This window comes from Microcebus murinus, chromosome 14, assembly GCF_040939455.1.
Source record: "Microcebus murinus isolate Inina chromosome 14, M.murinus_Inina_mat1.0, whole genome shotgun sequence".
Taxonomy (NCBI): domain Eukaryota; kingdom Metazoa; phylum Chordata; class Mammalia; order Primates; family Cheirogaleidae; genus Microcebus; species Microcebus murinus.
Window position 1 is genome coordinate 29,758,633 of NC_134117.1, and position 10,083 is coordinate 29,768,715.

Genomic DNA, 10,083 nt, shown 5'->3' on the forward strand with positions numbered 1-10,083 from the left:
CCAAACAGAAAATTAATAAAGAAATAATGGACTTAAACAAAACTCTAGAACAATTGGGTCTGACAGACATCTACAGAACATTCTACCCAAAATCCACTGAATATACGTTCTTCTCATCAGCTCACGGGACATTCTCTAAGATTGACCATATCCTAGGACACAAAGAAAATCTCAAGAAATTTAAAAAAATAGAAATCATACCATGTACCTTCTCAGATCACAGTGGAATAAAACTAGAAATCAACCCTAACAGAAACTCACATTTCTACACAAAAACGTGGAAATTAAACAACCTCCTACTAAATGATTACTTCGTAAATGAAGAAATCAAGACGGAAATAAAAAAGTTCTATGAAGAAAACGACAATGGAGAGACAAGTTATCAACTCCTCTGGGACACAGCTAAAGCAGTTCTGAGAGGAAAGTTTATCTCCATAAATGCCTATAACCAAAAGACAAGAAGATCACAAATAGACAATCTAATGAAACGACTCAAAGAGCTGGCAAAAGAAGAACAGACCAACCCCAAACCCAGCAGAAGAAGTGAAATCAACAAGATCAAATCAGAACTAAACGAAATTGAAAACAGGAAAGCTATTCAGGAGATTAATAAAACAAAAAGTTGGTTCTTTGAAAAAATAAACAAAATTGACACACCATTGGCTAAGCTAACGAAAAGCAGAAAAGAGAAATCTCTAATAAGCTCCATCAGGAATAAAAAAGGAGATATCACAACTGATCCCAAAGAGATACAAGATACAATTTATGAATACTACAAAAATCTTTATGCACACAAACTGGAAAATGTGGAGGAAATGGACAAATTTCTAGAAACACACAGCCTCCCTAGGCTCAACCAGGAAGAAATAGATTCCCTGAACAGACCAATCTCAACAGCTGAAATAGAAACAGCAATTAAAAATCTCCCTAAAAAGAAAAGTCCCGGTCCAGATGGCTTCACACCTGAATTTTACCATACTTACAAAGAAGAACTAGTACCTATCTTGCAGAAACTATTCCACAACATCGAGAAGAACGGAAACCTCCCAGACACCTTTTATGAAGCGAATATTACTCTGATACCAAAACCAGGAAAGGATGCAACAAAAAAAGAAAACTACAGACCAATATCCCTAATGAATATAGATGCAAAAATTTTCAACAAAATCTTAGCTAGCCGAATCCAGACACTTATCAAAAAAATAATCCACCACGACCAAGTGGGCTTCATCCCAGGGATGCAGGGATGGTTCAACATACGTAAATCTATAAATGCAATTCACCACATAAACAGAAGCAAAAACAAAGACCACATGATTCTTTCAATAGATGCAGAAAAAGCTTTTGACAAAATTCAACACCCTTTCATGATACGAACACTTAAGAAAATAGGCATAGAAGGGACATACCTAAAAATGATACAAGCCATATATGACAGACCCATAGCCAACATCATACTGAATGGGGAAAGATTGAAATCATTCCCACTTAGAACTGGAACCAGACAAGGCTGCCCACTATCTCCACTTCTGTTCAACATAGTGCTGGAAGTCTTGGCTACAGCAATCAGACAGGAAAATGGAATCAAAGGTATCCAAATAGGGGCAGAAGAGATCAAACTTTCACTGTTTGCTGATGATATGATATTGTATCTAGAAAACCCCAAGGATTCAACCAAGAAACTCCTGGAACTGATCAATGAATTTAGTAAAGTCTCAGGATACAAAATCAATACACAGAAATCAGAGGCATTCATATACGTCAACAAGAATCTAATTGAGAACCAAATCAAAGACTCAATTCCCTTCACAATAGCAACAAAGAAATTAAAGTACCTAGGAATATATTTAACCAAAGAGGTAAAAGACCTCTACAGGGAGAACTATGAAACACTGAGGAAGGAAATAGCAGAGGATGGAAACAGATGGAAATCCATACCATGCTCGTGGATCGGCAGACTCAATATCATCAAAATGTCTATACTACCCAAACTGATCTACAGATTCAATGCAATACCTATTAAAATCCCATCAGCATTCTTCACAGATATAGAAAAAATAATTTTACGCTTCGTATGGAACCAAAGAAGACCCCGAATATCAAGAGCAATTCTAGGCAACAAAAACAAAATGGGAGGCATTAATATGCCAGATATCAAACTATACTACAAAGCTGTAGTAATTAAAACAATATGGTATTGGCACAAAAACAGGAATATTGACCAGTGGAACAGATGTGAGAATCCTGATATAAAACCATCCTCATATAGCCATCTCATCTTTGACAAAGCAGACAAAAACATACGCTGGGGAAAAGAATTCCTCTTCAATAAATGGTGCTGGGAAAACTGGATAGCCACCTGTAGAAGGCTAAAACAGGACCCACACCTCTCACCTCTCACAAAAACCAACTCACGCTGGATAACAGACTTAAACCTAAGATATGAAACTATTAGAACTCTAGAGGAAAAAGTTGGAAACACTCTCCTAGACATCGGCCTGGGTAAAGAGTTTATGAAGAAGTCCCCAAAGGCAATCACAGCAGCAACAAAAATAAATAAATGGGACATGATCAAACTACAAAGCTTCTGCACAGCCAAAGAAATAGTCATGAAAGTAAACAGACAACCTACAGAATGGGAGAAAATTTTTGCATCCTATGCATCCGATAAGGGACTGATAACTGGGATATACTTAGAACTCATGAAAATTAGGAAGAAAAAATCAAATAACCCCATTAAAAAGTGGGCAAAGGACTTGAACAGAAATTTTTCTAAAGAAGACAGAAGAATGGCCAACAAACATATGAAGAAATGCTCAACATCTCTAATCATCAGGGAAATGCAAATCAAAACTACAATGAGATATCACTTAACCCCAGGGAGAATGGCCTTTATCAAAAAATCTCCAAACAATAAATGCTGGCGTGGTTGCGGAGAGAGAGGAACACTCCTACACTGCTGGTGGGACTGCAAACTAGTTCAACCTCTGTGGAAAGCAATATGGAGATACCTTAAAGCGATACAAGTGAATCTACCATTTGATCCAGCAATCCCATTGCTGGGCATCTACCCAAAAGATCCAGTGACACTCTACAAAAAAGACACCTGCACTCGAATGTTTATAGCAGCACAATTCATAATTGCAAGGCTGTGGAAACAGCCCAAGTGCCCATCAATCCAAGAATGGATTAATAAAATGTGGTATATGTATACCATGGAGTACTATTCAGCTCTAAGAAACAATGGTGATATAGCACATCTTATATTTTCCTGGTTAGAGCTGGAACCCATACTACTAAGTGAAGTATCCCAAGAATGGAAAAACAAGCACCAGATATATTCTCTAGAAAACTGGTATTAACTGAGTAGCACCTAAGTGGTCACATAGGTACTACAGTAATAGGGTATTGGGGAGGTGGGAGGGGGGAGGGGGGTGGGTATATACATACATAATGAGTGAGATGTGCACCATCTGGGGGATGGTCATGATGGAGACTCAGACTTTTGGGGGGAGGGGGGAAATGGGCATTTATTGAAACCTTAAAATCTGTACCCCCATAATATGCCAAAATTAAAAAAAAAAAAAAAATTAGCTTCTGACTTGTTTCCAAGCTGAAAAGAAAGGTATAAATCACTGCCTCTTCTTTAACATAACTAATATCTAAAATTAATATTTCAATTTCAAATTTAGATAATTTAATATTAAATAATAAAATATGTCATATTAAAGTAGGCAAATTTTAATATTTTTAATTTAGGAATTTCTTACTAATTCAATTTTAAAACTGGTAAATTAAGTTTTCAAACTTTAACTTTTTAAGAAAGATGTATGTTTCAGTCAGACATAGTGGCTTGCATCTGTAATCCCAGTTATTTGGGAGGCTGAAGCAGGAGGATTGCCTGAGGCCAGGAGTTTGAGACCAAACAGGGCAACATAGTGAGATCCTGTCTCTAAAAGAAATTTTTTTTTAATTAGTTGGGCATGGTGGTACATGCCTGTAGTGCCAGCTACTCAGGTAGCTGAGTCAGGAGGATCACTGAGCCCAGAAGTTCAATATTAGCCTGGGCAACACTGCAAGACCCCAGCTCTAAACAGCTTTTTAAGAATTAGCTGGGCATGATGGCTTCTGCCTGTAGTTCTCCGAGTTACTGGGCAGGCTAAGGTAGAAAGATGACTTGAGCTCAGTAGTTTGAAACCAGCCTGGGCAATAAAGCAAGACCCCATCTCAAAAAAAATATATATATATGTATTTCACCTCTGTGATAATGGTGCCATTATTATAGATTATAAATAAATAAATTATAGACTTACTAGAACTTAATTTATACAAAAATTTGGATTTATACCCTAAAGCCAAAATAGCTGTAATTATTTGAATGGGTGGATATAAAGATAGTTGATAAATTTTTTTTTCTTTCTGCTCCTGCTCCAGGATGGAGCTAACCCACCCCCCATTTCGCGCTCTTTCCCCTGCTGCAGCAGGTGTCCTATCCACCAGTGTTCTGGTGTTCTCACCTCAGTCTATGACCTTGAAGACTTTCCCAGGACAGATTAAGGCTTTTTAAATTTAATTTAGATGAGAATAAGGGGAGAGGTCTAGGTGGGGTTCCTAACCCCCTATGATACTTTATCTGTGCCCTCAGCCCCTGTCTGTCTACCCCATCTTGAAGATTAAAAGTCTTACATTCTGCAAGGGAGACATATTTGGGAGGATTTCACCGTGGCTGCTATTCCCCACCTTCAGGCAGCACCCAGGAAAGGGGTAAGAGAGTTTCCTCCAGATTCTCCCTTCCTCCCCAGATACTGGTAGGGTTCCTGGGAAAAAAATGTCTGCAAGTGGGTAGGAACCCTCCTATAACTGTGACACCCAAGAACTTCACACTCTCAATCTAGTCTACACTTAGACTCCAGCGATTCTTCAAAATTATGGTTTAAATATATAACATTTTTAAACCAATGTGAATTGGTATTTGAGAGTTTTAATTGTGATGTAATAATGGATAAACCACTAAAATGTTATAATTGAAGTAACGTGTCTTTTACAAACCATGTCAAACAATAAGCCAGACTGGAGAGTTAATACTATAAAATCAAAATATCCTATAAAAATGTTCCACTTAAAATTTATGAGCATACTATTTCTATAACAATTTTTAATTGTATCATGTTACATATAAATATGGTTATATTTTCTGAAATTCTTAAGCAACTTTTGGAACTTAGATTATTAAGTTGTAGAAGTTAAAAATGCTTATATTTAACTAAAGTCCTTTAAAAATTAAGATTCAGCACTTAAGTCAGCTGAAATAAAAATAAATTGAAAGACATACTGTCACCACACAATTCTTCCTATATGAGTTCTATAATCTTCTAAAAATAAACTATATTGGCTTTTCCTAAATACCTAATGAACTATAAATGACTAATATTAATACATTGTAGAAATTATCTCACTAATATTCTTAAATAAAATTTTAATACATTTAAAATTATCTTTATCTTAAGCTTGCATTTTAAATAATTTAAACATCATTTTGTATAATTGTATATAATATGATTATTAAAGTTAGTAAAAGAGGAGTGTTTAATGTGGGAGAAAAACATGGTCACTAGGATGCTTTCAAACATGTTGGGTGCCATTAAAAAGATAAAGAGTCAGCCTAAACTTTTGTCAATTCAACTATAACACAAAACAATTTAAATTACGATTAATTGGAACAGTTTAAGTCTGTAAAAATCACAAGTTTATAATGTTACTCAAAGGGAAAAATATTTCAATTTCTTTCTTCATAAAAACAAGTGCCATTTTAGGTTAATATATTTAAAACATTCATACAAATGTGCTTGGTCATACTTCAAGATAAAGAAAGACTGTCTCTGAATAAAGGTCAAGATAATCATCGTTAGCAAAAGACTTGATCCTCAGGTTTGGGATACTCTAATCAACGAACAGTGATGGGAATGAACACTTAACAGACCTCACAGATGGAAGAAGATAGGAAGTCAAAAGCTGTCAGTTTTTCTTGACACTTGTCCATCAATAACAAATGAGTACCCCAAAAAGTTGTGAGTCACATAAATATCAAACCAATTTTTATAATGTTTCTTCTCTTAAGTCTAAGAGCTTACATCTGTGGGGACTTGTTCCTTGGCATAGAATCAAACCAAGGCCACAGTTGTGTAAGCACAGAATCTTAGCCACTAGACCACAAGGTGGAATTCCTTCTTCATAAATCCCTTGGGGAGTTCAAAGCAGACAGTTTGAGTGTACAAAGGATTTTAATTTTATTTTGGGTCATATTTTTGCTCTTTAATTTTGTCAAGAGAATTTCTAAGGCTAGCCATTATGTGTCTTTCTTATAATTTTATCTTCCCATAAATATAAATAAGGCAATTATTTAAAATGAGAGATCTCTAAAATCTTTTTTTTTAATTTAGGTTTATTTCTAGTTTAAAACAATCCATCTTTTGGCCACTAATGATTAGAATTTCCAGTGGTGTACATATTCCAATAGTGACTCCATCCAATAAGCCTCTTCATAGAAAGTCCAGGTTTAAAATACATTTTTACCATACAAATAAGAGGTGTTCCTGGAAAGGGCATAGAGGAAGCAGTCCTCATAATCCCCCAAAATTCACTGTTAGTAACAGAATTAAGATTACAAACACTCTTGCTGCAACAGATGCTTAAAGATAGTGTTTATGCATATGATGCCTTCAGTAATTCACAAATTTCTGGTGGCCATAAATCACAGACTTGTTGATCCAAGACACCAGGTAGATCCTCCTGGGATTGGACTTTCCCAGACCTAAACAGGCAACAACAGTTGAAATAACAAATGCCCTTTATGGATGGGACTTCTCATTAAGACAAATTCTCCTAAGAGCTTGACACATTTGGAACAAAATGTATGCTGCTTAAAATCTTACATGTTTCTAGCCATTTTCAGACTGGCCACCTAACACCCAAAACTCATGACCCCCAGATGGCAGAGACTGAGAGAGTGTTCTCACAAGTCAAGCTCTTAAGGATATAAAACAAGGTAAGAGGGGAACCTCATCCATCTTTTATTTGGGGGACCTATAGCAAAGTTTATAGACAGGGGTCTAGTCAGAACTACAAACTGACCAGTCGGTGGGGCCAGCTCAAACAGCTCAAACAGCAGGCTAATGGGGGTTTTACGGCCCTGTTCTACTCTATCGTGTCTGCCTTTATGACAGAACAACATAGAAAGACCAAGGCAAGGGAGAAGATTCTTTCTGGGAGGAAAGGAATCAAACAATATGAATATTCACACCAGAGCCACTATACCCAAGACTAGTCACACAAATCCTTTTTTCCTATTAATCAAGACTTTGGAAATGAAAATGAGACAGTGACTATTACTGTCAGCTCTACCAGATTCCACAGACACAAAAAGAGGCCAGAAGCCAAATTGGTAATAATGTCTTACCCTTCTGCTGACGTGTCGGGTCCTGAGTTCCATTCATTGTGACTTCCAGAAGAGCAGAACAGCTTTGGAATCCTGCTCACAGCACCAAAACTGTAAGAGCCAAGGGAAAACTTCCCCTTTACCCTCTGAAATTTCACTGAAAATCGCTGATAATAAGATAGATTAATAGAAGAAAAGGGATACAAATTTATTTGATCATAGTTTTACATGACACAGGAGTCTTCAGAATGAAGACCCAAAGATACAGGGGAAATTGTCCATTTTTATGCTTAGGTTCAGCAAAGTATGAACAGCTGCATAGGAATATGATTGGACAAAAAAGGTATGATCTAATGCTAATATCCTCAGTGGGGAAACACAGAAAGACTGTCTGTCTAGATTCTTCTTGGCCTCTGTAGAACATTACTTCCTTGTGGGCTTAAGGCAGGACCCTCTCTGGAATGAGGATCTTATGGCCTATAATTAAACAAAGCAGGTAGGACAATTTCTTTATGGCCACTTTTTACACTAGGGTATAAGGCTAGGGAGAAGTTAGAGTGATATTTTTAGGTTTTATGGCTGGCTCCAGGGAAAGAGGGTTCTGGTTTTTATGACCTGCCTTGGAGAAAAGGGATGCTAGTTTTTATGGCTAGTACAGGAGAGAATGAGAGACCACAGACAAGAAGGCAGAGAAGGTCAGGGAGAGCTGCCTCTGAGGCCTTTATTTTGGGGTATCACTTTCTCAGATCCTACAATAGCTATAACTATCTGCATAAGATGCTGGGCAATGTCATTTTTTTGGCTACATTGTACTCAGTAAAAAATTGGGTTCTGTTTATTTGAGAGACAAGAGAAATTGGCTATGTGGCAACTAAGTTTCTGCCATAGAATGAAAATTACACAGATTTAGAACTGAAGGTCTGGGCACGGTGGCTCACACCTGTAATGACAGCAATTTGGGAGGCAGAGTGTAAGGACAGCCTTGCTGAAATAATAGAAAAATATCTCATAATTTTCTAATAACAGCTAAAGATCAATCCTACAAGTGCTCTGTCTGCTCTCTCTGCTGGCAAGCAACCTGCTGGGACTGTTTTCACAAACATTCAAAGAAAAGAGTGGAAATAAAGGACACCAGCTCATAGCCTTTAGAATTTGTTTCTATAGCCTAAAGGTGTTCCTGAGGAGCCCCCAGACCAGAGGTGGGCAGTAAACCCCAGGCCTTTGTTTCCCACCCAAAACCATATCTCTGGGTCAAAACTCACATACCCTGTGATAGGCCTGACTAAATTTCATAGATAAACAAATCTCCAGGAACAGAAGAAACAAGAAAGACAGGACAATTTGATGTCTTGTGACTACCTGCTCATTACTCCACAATTATTACTTTTCTCTTTATCCCCTTAAAAGCAGCAGGCCACCTGACCTCACTACTGGCATCTGCCTTCTCTTTCTTTGGGATGCCACATTGTCTCTCTGTTCTCTTGCCCTCCCCTTTCTCTCTCTCTCTCTCTCTCTCTTTCTCTCTCTCTCTCTCTTTCTCTCTCTCTCTCTCCCTCTCATTCTCTCTGTCCTTCTAAAGGATACAATTTTTTTTTACTTTTATATCTTAATCTCTGCGTGAGAAATCTTTCTTCACTCACACTGTGAGAACCTATTAGGCTTTTCCACCCTAACACTGAGGTAGGAGGATTGCTTGAGACCAGAAATTCAAAACCAACTTGAGCAACATAGCGAGACACCCCCTTATCCCTACAAAACATTAAAAAATTATCTGGGCATGTTGGTGCATGCCTGTAGTCCCAGCTACTTGGGAGGTTCAGACAGCAGGATTGCTTGAGCCCAGGAATTTGAGGTTGTGTTACCAAACGTTTGGTACTTACCCTGCAGCTGAATGAAGAATGAGGACAATGAGGAGAAGGAAAGAGAAGTTTATTAATTTTCCAGCAAATAAGGAGAATGGCAAACTCTTAAAGTACCACTGTCCTATCTATAAACAGAAATACAGAACTTTTAAAGGGAGTTTTCAGCTTCAGGCTATTGCTGTTTAACTATAGTATCTCCAGTGAAGACGATCTCATGATCTCTGCATGGACAATTCCATTGAGCCAACTCCTGTGGTCTGTGCCTCTGATTACTGGCCTTGAGCAGGAATTCAGGTTTTAATTCCCCAAAAAAGTTGAGGGAGTTGTTTTAAAGAGATGCTCATAAAACATTTTATCATTTTTCAGGGTGTTATCTCTGTCACATATTCCTCACTGTCAATTTTACCCTTCCATGTCTATGGGAGAAGGAGTAACATAGCTATTGAGCTAATTCCTTCTGAATTGGGGCAATGTTTTTAGACAGAAGATTTGTACTTATTTATGCCATTGCAAAGCTTTGGCAGTAGATTTACAAAAAGAAAAATAAGGCAACAGATTACTAGGTGAAAAAGGGCATAAGCAACAATTACAACCACAAGGATTGACAAGGCAAAATGGAAAAGGATACCTGATAAGAGGGATTCTGCTTGGCTTGGTATCTAAGACCTCAGTACGATTGTGGATCCTTACTATTGCACACAATGTCTGATCCAGGGCTGGGTGAAAAAGAAACATGGGACCTCTGAGTATGGACCTATTAGTTGCACCCTATAGGTGATCTGAGAG